Source organism: Protopterus annectens, chromosome 10.part0 (assembly GCF_019279795.1).
Source record: "Protopterus annectens isolate FY-2018-M chromosome 10.part0, PAN1.0, whole genome shotgun sequence".
Classification (NCBI taxonomy): domain Eukaryota; kingdom Metazoa; phylum Chordata; order Ceratodontiformes; family Protopteridae; genus Protopterus; species Protopterus annectens.
The window spans coordinates 853,586,095-853,609,474 of record NC_056744.1 but is presented as its reverse complement, the minus strand read 5'-3'; the positions used below and the strand labels follow the sequence as shown (position 1 = coordinate 853,609,474).

At 41.8% G+C, this 23,380-nt stretch overlaps 1 protein-coding gene and 1 pseudogene across 1 annotated transcript in view; one reads left to right on the top strand and one right to left on the bottom strand.

Annotated features, from left to right (window-relative positions):
- The window catches only part of HFM1 (helicase for meiosis 1), a 3,254,758-nt gene that overhangs the window by 2,059,498 nt on the left and 1,171,880 nt on the right, over positions 1-23,380 (bottom strand). The window lies entirely within an intron of this gene.
- Positions 5,896-6,926, top strand: LOC122812888 (annotated as a pseudogene).

Genomic DNA, 23,380 nt, shown 5'->3' with positions numbered 1-23,380 from the left:
TGAGACGTCTGGTAGATCATAAGGAGGAAGACATGGATGGAGGTCTGGAGGATTTCTGTCTGAGTCTCTCCTGAAGAAAAAGGGAGTGCAGCCTACAGGAGACTGACTCGATAGAAAACCTCAGCTTTGGCAAGGGTGTTCTTCTCAGAGGAATCGGATTCAAAGTGGTTGTTAGACCTAAGGGCCATGAAAGCTTAGCAGATGGAGCTGAAGCCAATATTGATAAAGCAGAGTGGTCAGGTGACTGCTTCCTTGTCTCTCTGCTTTTCTCTTTAGGCTTATCACTGTTGTCTCCCTTTTGCCTAGCCAAAGAGTTTTTCCCAGATTGGGGGACACTCCAGAAGCAGATGATGATTTAGAAGATTCACCAGATGGAAGAAATGTAAATATACCATCTGTGAGATATCTTGTTTTAGTTTTTTTATCAAGCTCTTTTAAATCTGCATTTGGTATCTTTAAAACTTGGAAATGTAATATTGAAGTGCAATATTGTTTTTTTGATATTGTTGTCCTATCATAGTACAAGTGGATGGTATTTTTACCATTTGATCTGTATGAAGTATTGGCCTGTTACCCAAAATGGTAAGTATTTTAACCCATGATCCTTTTCTTGTAATACTGTGTTGTTTATACAGAGTATTGGTAGAAATCATATCTTTTTTTCCCCTGTTGTGTTTATTCTTATTTTTGTGTTATTGTCTACACACCGTGCCACTTTCGCATGATGTCTTCCTTTGTCAGAACTGTTACATTTTTGAGGTAATGTACAGCATCTAATAGAAATAGAGCTGTTTATTGAAATGTTTATGTCAGACTTCGATTCTTTCTCTACTTTTATGTATGCCTGACCTTGTTTAGCTAACCATGCTGTTATATTTGTGTTAAATGTTATCCTCCCAAACATACATGCTGTATGCTCTTTACAACTGAAATTGTCTTGTGTTCTATTTTGTGTAGCATTTTCCTAATTTTTATTTGTGAAATATTGTAATGCCCTCTGTTTTGATGTTCAGAATGATGCAAATGAAATGCAGATGTCTGTGTTGAATGCTGCATGCCTTGTCTCGCAGCTGCATTTTTATCTATAGTCCTTGAAGCATGTTCCAGACACTGAGCATTCAGCTTGTCTCAAGCTGTACCAGGATATATGTATGCTAGCAAACAGAAATACATGTATTTAACTAACTATATTATTGCTACATATATTATAGCAACAGATGTGTATATGCATCTAACTAGCAAATAGATGTGCACATTCATTTATACATTTTTAAACATATTTATATAGTCCCTCTGTTTTATTTTAAATCTAAAACTGCCTATATTAGTATGTACTTTTTAGCCAAGTTATATTGCTATTAACTAGAAATACACTGGGAAACAAAACCTTTAGTTTTATTTTAATACAGCAAGTTAACACAGTTTTATATTGTCAACACAATGATGACAACCATTACTATTAGAACTGGATGAATTTGAATATGACTCTATACAGTGATATCCTGTACAGTAATTTATTGACAATGTTTGAATACTTTATTGCAAATTCATTGCAATCTTGTGTTTTGGAAAAAAAACATGTCACAAATGTCAAGCTTTGACTTGTTACTCCACATAGATAAACCATTTACTATATAATGTACAGAATACACTTGCTTGTACAGATTGTTTTTGCATTTGTACATACATGGCTGTAATGTACACTCAGTCCAGTTTTTAAACTTAGCATTAAACTGAAGCCTGCTAATTACATTACTTGAAACATTAAAATGTATTTTTGGTATTACTACTTTGCCCTTTGATTTGAGTCTCTTTTGCAGTACTGTTTACACAGTTAGTGTAAAATTGAAAGCATGCCCTCCTCCCTGTAGTATACATTATTTTATTGCAGTATTGTTTATTTGCTTTATGCAGTGAGAACTGAATGTATGCTTGCCCTTTGACTGTTACCTAGACTGTTACACTTTGGTCTTACACATTTGCTTATTTTTTGGCAATTTTGAAAAGCAAAAAAATATTTTATAAAGCTTTTGCTGTTACCTATACTGTCAAAGTTGTAGTAGGAATCGCTTTTACTCATTTTGAAAAGACGTTTACTGTTACTAGTAGCTATCCATACCCTCCCTTTTTGTAAAGGGACCTGCATAATTTAACTGCATACTATAGTCTATATACTGACTGTAGTCGGTGTAGTATTTACTTGCAGACTTTTGTTCTTTTTGCTTAATGCTGTACGTGGATACTTAACAATAATGTTTTAGAAAAACATAGGCCATTTGGCCTGGTGACCAGTCTTGTTTTGTTGACCTTATAAATTTCAGTACCAGTAACATTTTAACTGCATACTATAGTCTATATACTGACTGTAGTTGGTGTAGTATTTACTTGCAGACTTTTGTTCTTTTTGCTTAATGCTGTACGTGGATACTTAACAATAATGTTTTAGAAAAACATCAGCCATTTGGCCTGGTGACCAGTCTTGTTTTGTTGACCTTATAAATTTCAGTACCAGTAACATTTTATCCTATGCAACATTTCTTGTAACTGCCCATTCCAGCCTGGAAAGATTTGAGCTCACATTACTTACTTTTTTCTTTCTGCACATTCCAAACGCTTAACCCTTAACTCCTTTAGCACTTACTCGTACCTTCAGTCATTCTTTAACATACTTGCAACTTGATATTAGAATGCAGCTGTAAAACTCTTAGAATTATAATAAACATTTATAATTTGCCTAACTATGCATAATATTGCTTTCGAATACTGTTTTTGTGGAGTATGTGCTATTTTTATGCTATTATACAATTACAAAATATTGTAAGAAACAAAAGAGATACTAGCTTAACTAACATGCTTAAAACAAATATATGTACATGATTTACATTTGCTGTCATTTGCCTTTTGCTGCACTTTAGATGAAAAGAAAGTACATGCATGTCAGTCTTGTGTCGTCATGTCTTTTCTGCGTTTAACTACTTTCATTTGATTTCTATACTTTAGAACTGTTTTGTTATTTGAAATGGTTTTAAAATCACTATTTAAGTGACTTGCTTTAAATGAGTGAAAGTTTGTGCTGTGTACCCTTAACCATTTTCTAAACGTAGAATAATACGTCGTAAATTATTTTCTATCAGCATATTTAACTGCTGTTGCTTTAACTCTTTGCTTTACTAACCAGATTATATTTGTCAGTATTCTGTTCTGCTGACATTAAAGCTCTTATGCACTTCTGAAAAAGTGTTCGCATATGCTGTCTGAACTTTTTGAACTTACTCTGACTGTGTCTTAGAAGTTTATTAAATCTTTTTGTCAGTTCACCATGAACCTTGTCTCTGTTTTTATGTTTTGTAATGCGCAGAGGTTTTATGCCACTTTTGTCTAGCAAGATGTATAGAAGATTTACTAAATAACTGACTTGACTGATATTGTAACTCTGAAATTAACATTTTACATGTGGTGACAGGACATAATGCATCTGGTTGTTTACCATTACTTTTATGACATTGGACACAGAAAGCAGTTTCATATAACTTGCACAATAAACGTTTACTGTCATACAAATGATGTTGTTGTTTAAGATACCAGTCAAATGTAATGCATTTATATAAAGCATTGACATTAACTTTACCTAGTAAAGTACTACATGTGCTACAGTTATGTTTATACCAATCTTTAAATTCTGACCATACATGTGCTGGACTATTATTACTGTCTACCTGAAAGGTAGTGTTACACTTAACAGTTCTTTTGTTTATGGTATCCATACTGTAGAATGAGAAACAAAAAGAGAATTACCAGTTTCTGTGTGGAAGGTGGCCGAATCTTCTGTCGAGAAAACGTAGAAAGTCACTTGTTGATTCTCGCAAAAGGTGGTCATACACAGCTGGCAGATTCAGCTGTGTGAATGTACAGGACCTGTGGAACTTGCAGAAATGCACTGTTCTGCTACTGGATACTGTGCAGAAGAAGGAGGAGGCAAACGTTTGCACTGGAACTGAACGTACTAACTGAATAAAATAAAAAAGAAGCTGTAGTTGTCACAATAAGAAACCATTCGGTCCGTCAACTGTGGCTCACCATTGAAAAATTATATGACGTCTTCTGTTGGTTTCTTGCTGTTACTTGCATTTACATGAAAGCATACCAAAGTATATTTAACTACTTATTGCAATCAACTAGTCTTATGGTGGTGCTGCGGTAGCGTTGTCGCCTCATAGCAAGACGTTGTCCCGTTCGATTCTCAGCTAGAGCATCTTCTGTGTGCAGGCATACGTGAATGGGGCGTGCCTTCGTTGAAGGTTGTGCGTCAGGGCTGGTAACCCGGTACGTAAAAATCCACTACCAATCATTAGCATACTGGAGTTCCGCTGTGGCGAGCCCTAACCGGGAAAAGCCGAAAAACACAAACAAAACTAAGTACAATAAATACACCGAGACACTGCTTTAGTTAATATGCGTCACTGTTACATTTTCCTTTCGGATCTACAACCATGCAATACAGATGTTTTCAGCTCTCTATGGCAAATTCCCAAAGCTTGTTTACTATTACACTCATATTTATACCAAAAAGTCTGATACTTTTTCTCAGAGTCTGATGTATAACAGTTCTTTCTTTGTATAACAGTTTTCCTTTGTTCCCCTGTTCTTGGTTCTTTGTAGTTTGATGACCCATGGAAACTCAGTCTTGCATTATCTGAAACGTGGTGTTCCAGCACTATCTGAAACTTGATGTTACATCTCTTTACTTCGTTGATGTCCTCCCAGCTGCCATCTAAGCAGTTATTTTTACAGACTTTGTTTCTCAATAACATACTCCTTTACATGGATGCCAATATCTAAGCTATGCCAGCACACTTACTACTACTAAATTAACCCTTTATAATTCTTGCAGCTTTTTATTCAAACTAATAATCATGCTAGCAACAGTTACTATTATTCCTTCACCCCCCCCCCCACACACCCCAAAGAATTATATATGCCAACTCTTAGGTTGAACAACAGTGGAGAAAAAGGCAATCTTCACTTTCAGCAAAGGCAATTTCAGCAAACTGGCTTTAGTTTATTTGTGTTTGCTGAAATTGCCTTTGACAGACTGACATGCTCCTGTCTATTTAGCACTACTGTCTTATGTACTTATGCAGCATTAATGCTGCACCTCATTAATGTGCAGCATGCTTTATAAATCTAGCCCCTACTGTGCAAAGCATCAAAGCTGTTCTTCCCACTGGGAAACTATAACTTTTCCTTGTTTGACACAGTATGTCAACAGAACTCCTGATTATATAACAGCTGCAAAATCTGTCTGAAGACACAGAGACAGAAGGTAAACAACACCTACCCTCAGCAATCACTAAAGCACACACCAAAAGCATCACCTAATACCATGCATAACCCTACACTCAATAATCCCCTAGAAAAAAGCCCATAAGTCAAGAAAATACTTTACCTACTACTCTTCATCCATGTCCAAGTCCCCATAGACAAGGTTCCCTACCATGGCCAGCTACAGTTCACTCCCTATGACAAAGCACACAACTCTTACCTAAACCTACTAGAGGTAATTGCCATCCAACCAAATACCCTATTCATGGGAGACTTTATCTACCCCTCTAGAGACTGGGAAAACATACACTTCCTCTAACTCACAGGCACATATCCTGGACTTAATCAACACAAACACCCTGGACCAGATAGTGCACTCTCTAACCAGAGGATCAAACCTATTGGACTTAATACTCACCGACATGGGAGACCATTACACCCCCACCCTGTTTCATGTCTTCATTCATGAAGTAAAACCACAAAGCTGTTTCCCATGCTTGGGAGGAATACAGATAAGGTAGTGACGGTCAGCTGCAGCTTTAATTTTGCATTTAAGTTGTGCCAGCATCCATCATGTGGAATTCATTAGTTACGGTTTGTCTCCTCCTGGGTTTTGCCAACTCTCGAAGCTTGTCATCTTCCTCCACCTGGTCACAGGATATAATCAACCGCATTAACAAATTAAATACTACATGGAAGGCTGGACAAAACTTTTACAATGTAGATCAGTTATTTGAACTGTCTGTGTGGTGCAATACTGCATGGTCCAAAACTGCCTTTAAAGACTTCCTTTTCTGGAAAAGTGAAGCTTCCTGATAACTTTGATTCATGAACTCAGTGGCCCAATTGTCCAACAATCCGAGAGATCCAGGATCAGGGATCTTGTGGTTCATGTTGGGCATTTGGTGCTGTAGAGTCCATGTCTGACCGTGTCTGCATTCACTCTGGGGGAAAGCAAAATGTGGAGATATCTACTGAAGATCTGCTTTCATGCTGCGGCTTTGAGTGTGGAATAAGATGCAATGGTGGCTATCCATCAGAACCGTGGCAGTACTGGACTGAAAGTGGCTTGGTATCGGGGGAGGCTGTATGGTTCTGGCATAGTTTGTAGGCCATATATTATTCCTCCCTGTGAACATCACGTGAATGGCTCACAGCCACCATGTTCTGGAGAAGGAGGTGACACACCACCCTGTGAGAAAAAGTGTGATGCTGGTTATACTGCTTCATAAGAAACGGACAAGATTTACGTTGAATCTGCCTATAGTGTCCCTTCCTCTCCTGAAAGCATAATAGAAGAAGTTTATAAGAATGGACTCGTGGAGGGGGCCTTCACTGTGTATGAGGACTTCCTGCTGTATAAATCAGGTGTGTACCAGCATCACACTGGAGAAGCAGTCGGGGGTCATGCTATTAAGATCTTGGACTGGGGCATAGAAAACAACACTCCTTACTGGCTGTCTGCTAACTCATGGAATACAGACTGGGGTGATAATGGCTACTTCAAAATCCTCCATGGGCCGGATCATTGTGGTACTGAGTCTGAAATTCAGGCTGGAATTCCAAAAAATGCAGCAGAGCTTTTTAACAGTATCCTCTTTTGAACAGTAGAAGAAGTGTGTTGTAGCAACAGAGTCAGAGAGAAAACATTACTGAAAATCACTGCTTTTATTTTAAATGTAAGGACATACTTTTTAACTGTTATAATGAAAGCCAGCTCCAAATCATGCTTGCCTAAGTGCAATTAGGTTTTACATTTTTAATTGTATTAGTTTTAGTCTTGTGTTTACATGAGACTGCTTATAAGAATGATACCTTTTATAACTGACCATAAATTGAGGACCATGTTTTTTTTAATTAGTGCATTCTAATTGGGAGACATTTTTGCCTAATTTGCATGTAAACTGTATTGTGTATTGAGTCCCAAAGGTGGGTGGGGGGGGGTGGCGGTGAGCGGGGATTCTGCAGTAACTGACTTTAGTCCTGCTTATGAGAAGTGCCCACTGTCCTACTAGCAGCCTTGCTAATATAGAATCACTACAGATTCAGACATTCATAAGGCATGGCATCATTTAAGTTCAGGAAATGTTTAACAGGTGGCATGATGCCAGGGTAATCTTATGGGCTAGGCTTGTAAAGGTTCCAGGGCCATTAGCCTAGTACACACCTATGAACCTATGAACCCTCAAAATAAAAAAACAACATGGAAAACGCAACTAAACCTGTAACAGTTAAGCACTATGCTAAAGCAAACTACAGCCTATTATACAACAATTTGTCAAACTTCACAGCTCCCCCAACCCCGACAACAAAATTACCTATGCAAAATTATTTGCAGAGATCCTGTGCAAACAAAAATGGCTGCACTGAGGCTGCAGAACCTACCAGAAGTAAGCCCAGATCTAATACCAAAAACAAACTGCAGTGGTAGAATCCTTATCTTAACAGGCTATGTAACAAAAGAAAAAAAGACATGGCCAAAATCAGAAAGAACAACTCTCATAGAAACAAGAGCTCTCTAATTCAACTAAACAAGAAACTAACTGGTCAATAAAGTCTAACAAAGCCAATTATGAGGTCAGGATACAGGAAGGCCTCCCATGCTAAGGACAATCACAATGCCTTCTTCAGCTATGTCAGGAACCTTAAAGGTAATACTCTGCAGTTGTGCAGAACTGGTGGTAAATGGCACAATCATCACTGACCAGGGTAATATAACAAAATCAACTGGCTGATATATTTAGGTCTAACTTTACCTTCCACTCCCCCACTAGCCCCTGTGAAATCCCTTCTAGCATGTCCTCCTCAAGTATCAACAGAGAGCAAGTCCCGAAGGCGCTCAGTAAGGCCAAAAACACTGCTTTAATTGGCCTTGACAATATCCCAGTTTCTTCCTAAATCAGATAAAACATGACCTAACAGGACCACTTAAGGCACTCTTCAGCTATAGTTTCAAAACAGGTTACGTGCCAGGTGAATGAAGAGCTGCAATGGTCATCCATCTTTATAAGAGTGGACTGTCAACAGACCCCAGGAATACAGACCCATCAGTATGACAAGTCTAATATGCAAAGCCATGGAACAAACTATCATGGAAATGATCAACAAGGACATTGTCAACCTTACAGACACTAGACCCATCCCAGTTTGGCTTTGTTAAGGGAAGGTCTTGCCTACTTAACCTTGTAGACTTCTTTGAGAGGGTCACCATGGCTATGGAAGAGGGGAAATGGTGCATACCACCTACCACGATCTGGCCAAGCTGTTTGATACAATACCTCACTCAAGTATCATTGACAAACTATCAGAACTAAGCATAAATCCCTACATAACTCATTGGATTGCCTGCTGGCTCACAGATAGGACCCAAGAAGTCAGGATCTGTGTGACCACCTCCACCAAGAGAGCGGTCACAAGCAGAGTATCCTAAGGCCCTATATTGGCCGTGTTCCAGTTTGGCATCTGCTACTTAGAAGTCAAGGCTAATGTCAAAGGCCTCTGATTCACCAAGTTAGCAGATGACTTTAAATTGGACGCTGTCATAGATTCCCCCATAACACCAATTTCCTACAAGAGGGTCTACCACAGACAAATGAGTGGTGTGAAAGCTATTGATTAAAACTCAGTGCAAAGAAATGCATTATAGTGTCCTTTGGGAAAGCATCTGCCCAAGCTAGTTACTTCATCAATAAAACATCTCAAAGAGTTGAATCAATATGTAGGCATCTGGGAGCATATATAGACAGTAATCTGGCATTTCACCAACATGTAGCCAAGACAGTAAGAAAATCATTCTATGTCACCCAACTCATAAGCAAGGGTATGACATCCAGGTCCATGGAAGTGATATAATAGTACCTCTCTACTCAACCCTTATCAGATCCACCATTGAGTACAATGCCCCCTTTGATGTGTACCTAACTAGGCACTTGCAAAAGCTGGAATACCCTCAAAGGCTCCTCATCAGAAGAATCCAGGGTATTAATATCCTGTCATACACAGATAGCCTTAAAGTCTTATCTCTGTACTCATTCTCCTACAGATTACTGAGAGACAATCTATGCCTGACATATAAGGCATCTTTAGATCCAGCTCTTATAGATCCCTTGCACATCTGCAAGACATACAGCACCAGAAACACTAGATCCAAGGACCTGAACTTTGTCTGCGACATAAACAGAACCTGCTAGAGGGATCAATTTGTATCTCAAAGGACCCCCTACTCTATGGAATAAGCTCCCCATCTGCACAAAGCAGAGTTCATCCCTGACCATTTAAAAAAACCTTGATTATTGGATGGGAAATCTCAAATTCATTCTCGCTCTGGTCCCCATGTGTCTTGGGTCTATATCAGAAACGCGAAAACTTACTTTCGCAAATACGTTTTCATCGACACATAAAAGTCGATGTACGAAAAGAGTGAACAATGTAAAGAGCGAAAGTGGGAATGCCGAAAGTGATACCGGAATCAACAGCGCCATACAGGTAAGGTAAACCTAAGTGAACAAACTTCAAGTAAAACATTTTTCTAAACGTTTTTGCAGGGGGGGCAAGCCCCCCTGCACTCTCCACACCCCTCTACTGAAATATACCAACTCTGAGACTGCACTACAGTGGGGAAAAGGATTTAATCCTCATCCCCACGATCACCATGCTGGCCGAGGAAATACATTCGGCATTCTCGCTTTTGCCGTTTGCATTGTTCGCTCTCTTCGTACATCGATCGTTATGTGTCGATGAATACGTATTCGCGAAAGTAAGCTTTCGCATTTCTAATATAGACCCTGTGTCTCACAGACAGAGGTCAGCAGTAAGTAAATTAATCCCCAACTAACATACCCCACCTCCCACATAACCCTTATATGACCTATCCCACTACATAGGCATTCAAGGAACTGTGGAACAAAACTGGGCTGAGTTGCATGGCTAGGCTTGCAAAGACCCTGGTGGTCATTAGCCTAGTATGAACCTATAAATCTATTAACAGTGAAGCATTAAACTTACTGTTGCTCCCTTGGAGAAGTATATTTTTCTTCACTGATATATAATGTCACAAGTATCCTTACTATGCAGTGCTGGAGATTGCTGAAAGCACTGGAAAGGCAGTTATCATGTAAAGTACTAAAGCTACCTTGAAGGGAATATATATTTTCTCCTTGATTTATTCATATGTTTGTTTATTTATTTATTTTTTTAAGCAGAGGACAGTTTTCTGTGGTGGAAACTTAAGTATCATATAGTAATTTGCTTTATAGGAATGAAGGAACAATACTACACCAGTGATCACAGGGATCAGAAGATGCCTAACAATATACATCTTTAAGTAGACACTTGAAAGTTATCACCACCTTTTTTAGCCACTCATGTTAGTTTTCCCACCTAAATCGAGCAGGTCCATACATGATAGCCCTACTTTGGTATTAACAAAGTTTTAAAAACACTGAGCATATCCATTTTAGAGTTGCACATGTGCCAGTCTATTTTATTTTATTTATTTATCATTTGTTGACTGGGTTAGTCCCACTAGGTTAATAGACTCTTTTCAGAAGAGACCCAAGGTGGTATTTATACTACTAGGGGAAATGTGGCCAGGGAATTGGGAAATTTCACCTACTTTTGGTTGTCAGGGAAGGATTTGTGTGTTACACTTCTTGACTTCCTGTTTCCTGTCCAGGCTCAGAGGCAGCCAGAAGGAACAGGGAAAAAACATGATTGATTCAGCTTTTGCTGAAAATGAAGTGAAAGTTGCTGAAAATGTAGTTGAAATGGTAAAATTGCTCCCAGAAGTTTTTTCTGATAATGTGGGTGCAGAAAAAACAGTGACATTGCAGGAAAAGGAGATTGTAGCTGTAAATGAGATGGATTCAGAGGAAATTTTTCAGAGAAGATTGTTTGAAGGAGAGATAGTTACCTTTAAAAAATGCATAATTACAACCCTCAATCGGGAGTGCAGGGGGGTGTGGGATGACTATTTGGAAGAAATGGTAAACCAAATTGAGGCAGAAAGTGAAGCAGCAATTTCATGGAGTGACATCATGGAAAAAATAGAAGAAGGAAAAAGAGAAGAGAATATGCCAGAAAAGGTTCCAGAGACAAAAACCTATGCGTAAACTGTTGGAGCAGGAGCAAATAAGAAATAAAAGAAACAAAAAAGGAGTATACAGTACATGTGAGTAGTAAAAAAGAAGAAAGTCTGGATAGGTATGAGTTTGGAGACTCTGCAGTGGCACCTCTGGGTGTCAAAGCAAAAGTGGTAAGAGCATTTATTTTAATTAATAAAGAGATTTTTTGTGATTTGATATTTGAGAATGGGCAGGGCATAGAAATTTTTTTGGGTCCACATGAACAAAAGAAAAATATTTATCAGTGGTCAGAATATGTCATACAAGCATTTTACAGACAAACAAACAACAAAAAAAAAGAATAATGATCCAGTTTAGAACTGAAGTTGAAGCAAAAGAACTGAAAGAACATTTGTTAACTATTTGTAAAGAAATAATACATACTACAAAAATATATGATGAAAGAGGACTATGGACTGGGGGGATGGGATTGTGGAGTAATACTGAAAATGGAAAATGATAATGTTGTGCATGTACCTAATATTATTAATGTTCATAATAATAGAGGTTTTGTGAAATACTAGGGTCAATCAAAGACCTGTTATTTTTGTGGAAAAAAATGATTATTTAATCAATGAATGTGATAAAAAAAGAAGTTATGTCCTTACCATAAAGTTCCATGTGGAGTGTTCATCTCGCCTTTGTTCTTACACATGGGTGTCGGAGCGGATCCTCGGCTCCGAGTTGGCCGCTTAGCAAAGCTTTGTATCCAGAAGAAGCTCGAGACCAACCTACCTCCCACAATTCCCTCTGCCTTTACCTCAGATCTAGTTTGCAATAAACAATACCAGATCCAGCAATAACAAAGTAATCCCTTATAAAGAAAACCTACGTATACAGAAGGAACGTAACTAGCTCAAGCCAGTAGAACAACAGAGAGACCACTAGTGGGAGACAAACAGGCCAGACGTCTAAACCGAACGTTCTTCCAGACCTGAGGGTGGGAGGGTGGGAATGTAAGAACAAAGGCGAGATGAACACTCCACATGGAACGTTATGGTAAGGACATAACTTCTTTATGTGAGAGTGTTCAATCTCGCCGTTTGTTCTTACACATGGGTAGCGTCCCTAGCTCCGTTACCCCGAGTGACTCACGGAAGAACGTTCCTGAGCACAGTGGAACCAAAAGATGCTCTGTCCCTGGAAGTCTTGTCCACTTTATAATGAGTGATGAAAGTATGTGGTTTAGACCAAGTGGCTGCCACACAAATAGTGTCCAAAGGCAGACGAGCCGCATGAGCCAAAGATGTAGAAACTGACCTAGTAGAATGTCCCTTTGGTTTGGTGGGCAAACTCTGATTAGAAGCAGAATAAACAAAGGTAATACAATCAGTCAGCCATTTGGAAAGAGTACGCTTCGTCACTGCCATGCCCTTTTTGTTGTCCGCAAAGGCTATAAAAAGTTGATCTGCTTTTCTATGGTCTTTAGTTCTATCTAGGTAGAATCTGAGTTGTCTATGAACATCCAACTTGTGTAACATATATTCCAGCTTATTAGAGTGGTTTTTGAAAAATGTGGGAAGCTCAATGGACTGATTAATGTTGTTAACTGAACAAACCTTAGGGAGGATCGAAGGGTTGGTGCGTAATGATACCCTGTCCGGGTGAAAAATTAAATATGGCTGCTTAATGGAAAGAGCCTGAAGTTCTGATACTCATCTGGCTGAAGTGATAGCTACTAGGAAAAGAGTTTTCCAGGACAAGAACTTTAATGAACAGGAAGAAGCTGGTTCAAAAGGTGGTAACATTAGCTGGGATAAGAGCAGATTTAGATTCCACGGAGCTGTCGGAAACCTAACTGCTGGTCTAAGATGAAAGGACCCTTTCAAGAAGGCTTTACAAAGCCTATGAGCCATAATGGACGCTCCGTTCTCTCCTACATGGAAGTTTGAAATCGCAGCCAATTTAACTTTTAGAGTAGCAGTAGAGGCTCCTTGATGAAACAGTATGGACAGAAACTCCAAAATCTTGTTAAGTGGGGCTACTAAGGGATCTAAATTTTGTTTAGTCGCCCAGTAAATGAAACGTTTCCGCTTACCGGTGTAAATTTTAGTAGTGGAAGCCTTATGAGAATGTTCTGAACCGCCGGAGAGAGAAGATCAGACCTGGCTAAGTAGGGAAGCGGAGCAGCCAAGCTGCTAACTTGAGGGACAGGAGTGATGGGTGGGGAGCTCCTGATGAATGAGTCAGTAGATCTGTCACCGGGTCCAGAATCCAGGGCTCCCGCATTTGGTGAGCTTGAAGAAAGGGGAACCAAATCTGTCGAGGCCAGAATGGGGCAATGAGAATTATAGTCCTTTCCTGGTCCTTGGCTTTCTGAAGAAATCTCAGTATCAGAGGTATAGGGGGGAAAGCGTACAGGAGACCCGGGGGCCAATCGTGAATCAGAGCGTCCCTGGGGACATCCCCTGGAGGGGGAAGAAGGGCAAAGTAGCTTCTGCATTTGGTGTTCATTGGAGACGCAAACAGATCGCAGCAAGGCTGGCCCCACTTGCGGAAGATCCTTTCCGCCACTATCTGGTTGAGGGACCACTCGTGAGGTAACAGGATGGCTCTGCTCAACCTGTCCGCTATGACATTGGATAACCCCAGGATGTGCATTGCTATCAGAAAGCGACCCGTGGATTCTGCCCATTGCCAAATTCTCATGGCCTCTCTGCACAACTGGTAAGATTTGGTTCCTCCTTGTTTGTTTATGTACCAGACTACGGACATGTTGTCCGTCTGAACTGCAATGGTCCCTAGAGGTAGAAGGGGGGAGAAGTGTAGCAATGCTAGAAACACTGCCCTCATCTATAGAACATTGATGTGCAGGTTGTACTCTAAACTGGTCCATTCGCCTTGGACTGTCTGTCCCTGAAAAATGCCCCCCCCCCACCCTATCAGGGAAGTGTCCATGGTCACTGCGGCTGTTGGTGTGGGTAACACAAACGGTCGGCCGCTGATAAAATTGTGATTCTGTAACCACCAAGACAGGTGTGCTTTGCAGGTGTTGGTAATGTGAATCTCGTGTGTCAGAGGTAACTGTTGGAATGACCACTGTGCAAACAGCAGCCATTGGATAACTCTCACGTGTAGCCTCCCCATGGGAACTGCAATGAGGGAAGCTGACATGAGTCCCAAGACTTTCAAGACTAGTTTGGCTGGGGACTTTTTGGACAATAGTAGGAGAGATACGTGTTCTTGTAGGGAAACTATTCTTGCGGAGGGGAGTTTTAGGAGCAAAGAACGGGAATCTAGCTCTGCCCCTATAAATGAAATATGCTGCGAGGGCTGTAACGCAGATTTTTTGAAATTTATCGAAATCCCTAGCTGAACACAAAGGCTGAGAGTGTAGTCCCTGGCCTGTATCAGTTGACGCTGGGTGGTGGCAGAAAGGAGCCAGTCGTCCAGATACGGAAACACCCAGAATCCTAGGCGTCTCAAGTGAGATGCTACCACTGCCATGCATTTGGTGAAAACCCTGGGGGCTGAGGTTAGACCAAAGGGCAGGGCCCGAAACTGAAAGTGGCTGGCTCCCAGCCGGAAGCGCAGGTGATCTCTGGACGCTCTGGCCATTTTGATGTGGTAGTAGGCGTCCCTGAGATCTATTGAGCACATCCAGTCGTCCTTCTGTAAGAACGGAAGGATCGATTGAAGCGTGACCATCCGGAACTTTTCTTTCTTGACATACGTATTGAGATTGCTTAGGTCCAGAATTGGCCTCCAGTCCCCTGCCTTCTTTGGAACTAAAAAGAACCTTGAGTAAGTTCCGGATCCTGTTTGGTCCGCCGGGACTGGTTGGATGACTCTTTTTTCTAGCAGCTTTGAAATTTCTATAGCTGCAGGTTCTCGCAGATGGGGTGAAACATCTGGGAATCTTTTTTGTGGTAACGGGGGGGATAGAAAGGGAATTTTGTAACCTCTGGAAATAATGCTTTTTACCCATTTGTCTGATGTAATTTTTTTGCCAGGCCTGAGGGTATAAAGCCAAGCATCCCCCGACTGCCTCCAGAGCAGGACAGTCGGGCCTCCTCTCAGGAGTGCTGGAAAGGCTTCCCCGGGATGGTATCCCTGTCGCCTTGGTTTTGCGGACCCCCTCTGCCGCCAGGGCGGCATCTTCCACCTCTGCCCCCCCCCTCTGCCTCTGGAGGGGGCATCACCCTGTGTGCCTGGGAAAGAACTCTGGGGTTTACGAAACCACATCTTTCCACCTCGTTGCCCTTTGGGGTACGGTCTGGATGGGGTGGAAAAACGGACTCCGACAGCAGACAGAGTCTTTCCCTCTTGCTCACACCGGGTCAGGGTCTCCTTTACTTTGGGGCCAAAAAGAGTGGCGCCATCAAAGGGGGCGTTAGTAAAGGAAGACTTGAAGGCTTCCGCAAAGGAGCACAGGCGCATCCAGGATTGTCTACGAAGAGCAATCGCTGAAGCTGCAGCCCTACTCGACCCTTCGGCCGCATACGAGATGAGCCTCATGGACGAGTTCACAATAGATGTAAGGGTATTGAGCTGTGCTGTAACCTTATCTGAGACAGCAGCATCTGTAGTACCCTGGAGGGTATCGCCCAACTCCTTGACTAGATCCCTCTGTAATCTTGTGAAGTGTGTCAAGTAGTTCAGCGATCGCATGGAAAAAGTCGCTGAGCTGAAAATGCGCTTCCCATATCTGTCCATGGTCCTAGAGTCTCTGTTAGGAGGATGAACAGACGAGGAAGATTCGGACATCTCCTTTTTTGTGGCAGCTACCACCACCATAGCGTCCACTGGAACTCCCTTAGTGAGATATGACTTACCCTGAGGGGCAGTTATATATTTGTTCGGCTTCCTGGGAACTGGTTCCACTGTGCCAGGTGTCTCCCACGCCCTTCGAGCAATCAATTCCATTAACTCGTTGAAGGGCGGAGTGACCCAGGAGGAAGAAGGGCGAGCACCAAATGCATTCAGCAGAACCGACTCATCCTCAGAAGGGGGTAGGGCCTGCCAATCACCTCTCTGTTTCAGGATCTCCAAGATGTCAGAAAAAGAGACATCCTCTGTAGGTGATTTTGGGGACCTCTCTGACTCATCCAAGTCAGTATCCGATGTTAAGGATTCTTGTGGAGAATCTAAGTGCCTCCTCTTGCACAATCTTTTCCTCGGGACATCATGGGGGGGGGGCATCCGATGAAGCGATGAAGCCTCCGAGGAAGAAGGGGCTCCCTCTGGGAGTGGCTGAGACACTGGTGCTTGACGCTTTTGTGTAGTCGTGGGTGCAGAAGAAGACAACGGACCTTTATGGGAGGGAGAAGTTGCTTCTGCTGAAGTGGTTGTCTGAGAAGACAATACCTTCCTCATAAGGTCGAAGGCCCCTGGACCCCGAGCCGAAGAATCCCCCGGTTCCGAAGAACATGGAGGTATCTCCGATGCAGAAACCAAGGGCATCGACCCCAAGGACGGAGCCGAAGTGATCCGTGCCAAGGCGCCGAGGGGGAGAATCAGAACCGAAACATCGGTTCGACTCTCGGTCCCGGAACCAAGGATAGATCGTCGGCTCCGCGAGTCCGGTAATGGTTCCGACGGAGTCAAGGTCAACGGTGCCGACCGAGAAAGGGACGGTTCCGGCACCAAGGGCTCCACTATCATCAGATCAACGTCTCCCGGCTCCGAAGGCTGAGTAGGCCTCGGAGGAGGATCAGATGGAGATAAAGGAAGGCCTTCGAGTCTCAACACCAATTGAGAGGAGACTGCAATGAGTTTGGATAGGGCCGTGTTCTCCATTAACTTCTGCACCACACGATCTACGTCAGTGTCGGAGAGGGGCCTGGAAGACCGAGTCGAAGGAATTGAGGACGGTGCCGACCTCAACAGAGCAGGAGGTGGAAGCTCCGCCACCGGTTCCAAAACTCGAGGCTCGGTGACAGACAGAAGTTCGACACTCGGCCCCGAAGTCTGTGGAACTGGTGAACGAACCTTAAACGAAGTACTCGGAGCCGATGACCCGATGTCTTCAACTCCGAGGATCTTGAAGCCTGGTCTGACTTGTCAAGAGCCTCCTGGAAGGCAGGCTTCAAAAGACCTCTGTCCATAAGCTTCCTGCGCCTATCTGTCATGACCCTTCCACTAAAGGAATGACAGATAGAACAGTCTTCCTGTAAGTGGAGAGGGCCAAGACAGTAGACACAGGAGCTATGGTTGTCGGTGACAGACATCTTCTGCCCACACTGACACCTCTTAAATCCTGACTTAGCTTTCTCAGACATTCTGAAAGAAAAAGTAAGTACACTAATACAAACACTGTCAAATTAGGTTAACTAGCAATAAAATTGCAGGTATCAAATCCAAGTTTAGCAGTAGTGGGGTAGGCCCTGAGGTAAACCTAAACTATATATAAGTCTATATACTATATATAATAGAAAAGGGATGACCAGACCACACACACACACACACACACACACACACACACACACACACTAAATATCAGAGTCAAGAATCCTAAAACTTTTGAAGAATAAAGTTCAAGAAAAATGATCTTATCTTTCCCAGTTGGTCTGAGCTGTTAGAACGATGCGATCGGTTGCAGCGGCAAACTAGATCTGAGGTAAAGGCAGAGGGAATTGTGGGAGGTAGGTTGGTCTCGAGCTTCTTCTGGATGCAAAGCTTTGCTAAGCGGCCGACTCGGAGCCGCGGATCGGCTCCAACACCCATGTGTAAGAACAAACGGCGAGATTGAACACTCTCACATAATATGTTATTTATGTGGTATATAGGGCATAATGCAAAAATCTGTGACTTAAGTGCAAAAAATGTGGCAATACTGGTCTTTCATGGCTAGAATATGAAATGAATGTGCAGGAGCATGAAAATGAAGTTATACAGGAGAAAGAGATAGAAAAATGTGTTATACAAAAAGATGTGACTGTTAAGGAGCTTGTACATGAAATTAAAGAAAGTAACAAGAAAAAGAAACAGACAGACAAGCGAGTAAGTAGCTGATTGGCACTCAGTAAGAAATAAAAACAATTCAATACGGAAAAGAGTTAAAAAAAGGAAAAGAAAATTCAAAAATATAATGCTTAAAGAAAATAAGAAAGAAAATGGGTAAACATTTTATTACACTAACTGTTCTTAAAAGCTGAAAATATTAGCTTTAAATGTGAACAATATGAAAAATATTAAAAGAAGAATAGGAATATTACAATGGTGTGCTGCAGTAGATGCACATATTATTGTTTTAGAAGAGATCAGATTATTAACAGAGGAAGAAAGAACACAAACTGAAAAACTTTGGAATGATGCGGCAGTTTTGAACATGGAGAAATAAACATGCCTGGGCATATGTATATTATGTCAAGAAAGCATTAAAACATTAGATGTAACCATAGTGGAACTAGGACGAATTACGGTAAAAGACCTGAGATTGAAAAAATATGTGTATAGAATTTTAGCTTTGTATGCATATGTAAGAAATAAAACAGAGAGAAAGGTTTTTTAAAACATTCTTGAATATGTTTGTGTAAATATAGACATTATGGTGGTGGGTGACTTTAATTGTAATTTAAGTAACAATAAGAACAATTGTGATGTTAAAATGGTTAAAGAAATTATGAGAAGTGGAAAGTTAAGTGTATGGGAGAATAAGCACTGGACCTACAAAAAGAATGAAATTAGGACAGAAATTGATTATTTTTTAATATCTCATAGTTTAAAAGTTATAAAAAGAATTAAGTATGCTGGATTTTCAGATCATGTGGCTATATGGGTTAAAGTACAGGAAAATGAAGATTATATAAGAATAGGAAAAAAGGAATAAAGAGAATTAATGAAAAGGAAATAGATTTAGAAGTGAAAAAGAACTTATGGAATTATGGAAAAATCATATGAATATGAGAACATTTTATGAGACCTGGACTCTTTGGTGGCTTAATTTTACAGAGAACTATAAAAAAGTGTTTTTAGAATATATAAGCAAGGAAAAAGGAAAGAAAAAGAGAGCGATATTAAGTCAAGAAACATTTAGAGATCTAGTAGAGAAAAAAAATAATTTTATGAAAAAGAAAGATAAAGATATAAAATGAATCAAATTAAAATTAACAACTTGTTATATAAACAAAAATATTGTTTATAAGGAAAGAAAGAAGAGGTAGCACCATATTTGAGTAAAATGATAAAAGAAGGAAAAATAATAAGAGAATTACAAAATAAGGAAGGTAAACAAATAAGACAGCAAGAAGGACTATACAAATAATTAAAGAATATGTACTGTAATTATTTGTTACAACAGAAAAAACAGAACACATGTATAAAGGTGAAAATTAAATCATGAAGATAATGAGGATTTAAAATAAAACCAATTGTGAAAGAATTGAATGAAATTCTAAAAGATATTAACATGAATTCTGCAACAGGATTGGATGGAATTGAATATGGTATGTATAAAGAAATTAAAGAGTGGCAAAAACTTTTAGTTATGTACTCACCATAACTTCAGATGTTTGGGATCCATCTCGCCTACATTCTGAATGATGGGTTCGGAGCCGATCCCTCGGCTCGCACGCTTATGCCAAAGAGCGAAGTCTCTTATTGGCTGAGCTTACTATATCCCAGGATGCACCACCAACAGTCCCCCAGATCTAGTTTGTCCGCATACATGCACACATGCATACCCTGCTTATATAACATCGTCAGATGAAACAAGATAAAAACAGTGGAGCTCAAAACCGTTCTATCTCTTCTGATCTGCAAGGCAGGGGGAAGGAGGGTGGGTATCAGGAATGTAGGCGAGATGGATCCCAAACATCTGAAGTTATGGTGAGTACATAACTAAAAGATGTTATGTGATCCTATCTCGCCTACATTCTGAATGATGGGACAGCGTCCCTAGCACCTGAATCCTGGGTGGCTCACTGGAAAACACTCCTGAGTACCGTGGAACCAAATGAAGCTCGTCCTTTAGATGCCACATCCAATTTGTAGTGGGAAATGAAAGTGTGCGGGTTGGACCAGGTAGCCGCAGCACAAATTTCCGAAATAGCAAGCTTGGAATGAAAAGCTATAGAGGTAGCCATAGCTCTGGTAGAATGAGCTTTGATAGATGATGCGAGTTGCTTATTTGAAGAAGAATAGGCCTGAGTTATGCAATCTCTGATCCATTTTGAGATTGTAGCTTTTGTGATGGTTTGGCCCAATTTATTATCTGAGAATGACACAAACAACTGGTCTGACTTACGAAGTTGCTGGGTCCTGTCTAAATAGAATCGTAATTGCCTGTGAACATCCAACTTATGGAGAGTATATTCTGCCTCATTAGAGAATTTTGGAAAGAAAACTGGTAGTTCTAGGGATTGTTGAAGACAGAAACTAGAGCAGACCTTTGGGACAAAGGATGGATTAGGCCTAAGAGATACTCTATCTTTGTGGAATATCAGATATGGTGTTTTAATAGACAGGGCTTGAAGCTCTGAGACTCTTCTTGCTGAAGTAATAGCCACTAGGAAAGCCGTTTTCCATGACAGATATTTTAATTCGCATGTAGCAGCCGGTTCAAAGGGGGGAGATGTTAATAAGCACTAAATCAAGATCCCACGGAGGTGCAGGATGAAAAACTGGTGGTCTTAACAGACTCGCACCTTTAATGAATGTTTTGCATAGCCTGCTGCTCATCAAAGGAGGATCCGTAGATTCATGGAATTTAGAAATAGCAGCTAGTTGAACTTTAATAGTTGAGACAGAAGATCCTTGATTAAATAGGGATGTTAAGAATTTCAAAACTTCTGGGACAGGAGCAGTGATAGGGTCTAAGCCCTTGAGTTGAGCCCAGATAGCAAACCTCTTCCACTTACTGAGGTACAATTTGTTAGTGGTGGGTTTATGGGCGAAGACAAAATGTGAGCGACTTCCGGGTCTAGTGTGTGGCTTCTGACTAAGGTCGGAAGTGGAGGAGCCAAGCTGTCAATTTCAGAGATTGAAGAGAGTGATGCCAATGTCCCGACTGATGGATTAGCAAATCCGGGATCAGGTCTAAGGTCCACGGATCGTCCACTGCATGCTTTTTCAGGTAAGGAAACCATATCTGACGAGGCCAGTATGGGGCAATCAGAATCATTGAAGACCTTAGCTGGGAAGCTTTTGAATGACTTTGGGAAGGAGTGGATTGGAGGAAAAGCATAAAGCAACCCTGTTGGCCAGGGTTGGGCTAGAGCATCCATGGCGGTACTTCCTGATGTGGAATCAAAGAGAAGAATCTTTGGCACTTGGTGTTCTGTGGAGTCAAATAGATCGCAGCAGCGTCCCCATCTTTTGAAAACCTGGGCTGCTACTGTGCGGTTTAGAGACCATTCGTGAGGAGAGAGAATTGTCCTGCTTAATTTGTCCGCCAATACATTTGACTTTCGGGATATGGGTCGCTACCAAGAAACGGTTGGTAGCTACAGCCCATTCCCACACTCTCATGGCCTCTCTGCAGAGGGGATACGATCTGGTCCCTCCTTGTTTGTTCAGATACCAAACCACCGACATGTTGTCTGTGTGGATGGCAATGATACCCTGAGGAAGGAACTTGTGTAAGGCTTGTAGGGATCAGTACAGCCCTCATCTCCAACACGTTGATGTGGAGAAGAGCTTCGTCCGGAAGCCAGGAGCCCTGAACTAGCCTGCCCAGACAATGCCCCCCCCACCCTATCTGGGAGGCATCTGTCGTCAGGGTAACCGCTGGAGGGGGGAGAACAAAGGGTTTGCCCTGATCTAGGTTGGATGTCTGAAGCCACCAGCGCAGGTCCCTTTTGCATATTTCCGTAATCATGATGAGATGATTGAGTGGGAGATCTTGAAAGGTCCATTGAGCTGATAAGAGCCACTGAAGAATCCTCATGTGTAACCTTGCTAGAGGAACTAAAAGTACCGTGGCAGACATTGAGCCTAGAGCCTGTAGGACCATCCTGGCTGGGGCTTTGGATCTCGAGATCAGAGCTTGCACTTGGCCCTGTAAGGTTCGGATCCTTTCGGCAGGAAGAAAAACACGCATCAATCTTGAGTCTATCTCTGCTCCTATAAACTTTATGCGCTGAGAGGGCAGCAAGACAGACTTTGACCAATTGAATGTAATCCCCAGGGAAACACCCAGGGAGATGGTGGCTTTGAGATTGTCCATAAGTAGATGCCTGGTGGCGGCAGTCAGGAGCCAGTCGTCGAGATAGGGAAACACTTGGAATCCAAGGCTCCTTAGGTGAGCCGTCACTACTGCCAAACACTTGGTGAACACCCTGGGGGCTGTGGTGAGGCCAAAGGGCAGAGCACAAAATTGGTAATGACTGGCTCCCAGGCTGAAGCGCAGATACCTTCTGGACGCCTGATGTATCGGTATGTGATAATAGGCGTCCTTGAGGTCTATGGAGCACATCCAAACATCCTTCTCCAACAACGGGAGAATGGATTGCAACGTGACCATTGAATTTGGATTTCGTAACGGATAGGTTCAGTCTGCTGAGATCCAATATTGGTCTCAGGTCCCCTGTCTTTTGGCACTAAAAGAACCTGGAGTAATTTCCTGATCCGATTTGGTCTGTGGGGACCGGTTGGATGACTCCTTTTTGTAGCAGCTTTGAAGCTTCTGCGGCTGCTATTTCCCTTTGACTGGGTGGTGGGTCCGGGATTCTCTTGGACGCACGGGCTCAGTATTTGAATGGGATGATGTAACCTCCGGCAATTATCCGAAGCACCCATCTGTCCTGAGTGATTGACTCCCAGGCTTTTAGGTGCTTGGCAAAACGACACCCGACTGGCTCGAGCAGCACAGCCGGGCAATCCCTCATGTCGTGTGGGAGGCTGAAGAGCCACGAAAGGACTCGCGGTCTCCAGAATTGCGGGGCCCTCTGCCGCCTCTGGGACGGCGTCTCCCTGAAAAATTTCCCGCCCTCTGCCTCTGAATCTTCCTGCTGTTGGGAGAAAAACTTGCGAGATTTCGGAACCACATTTTCCCC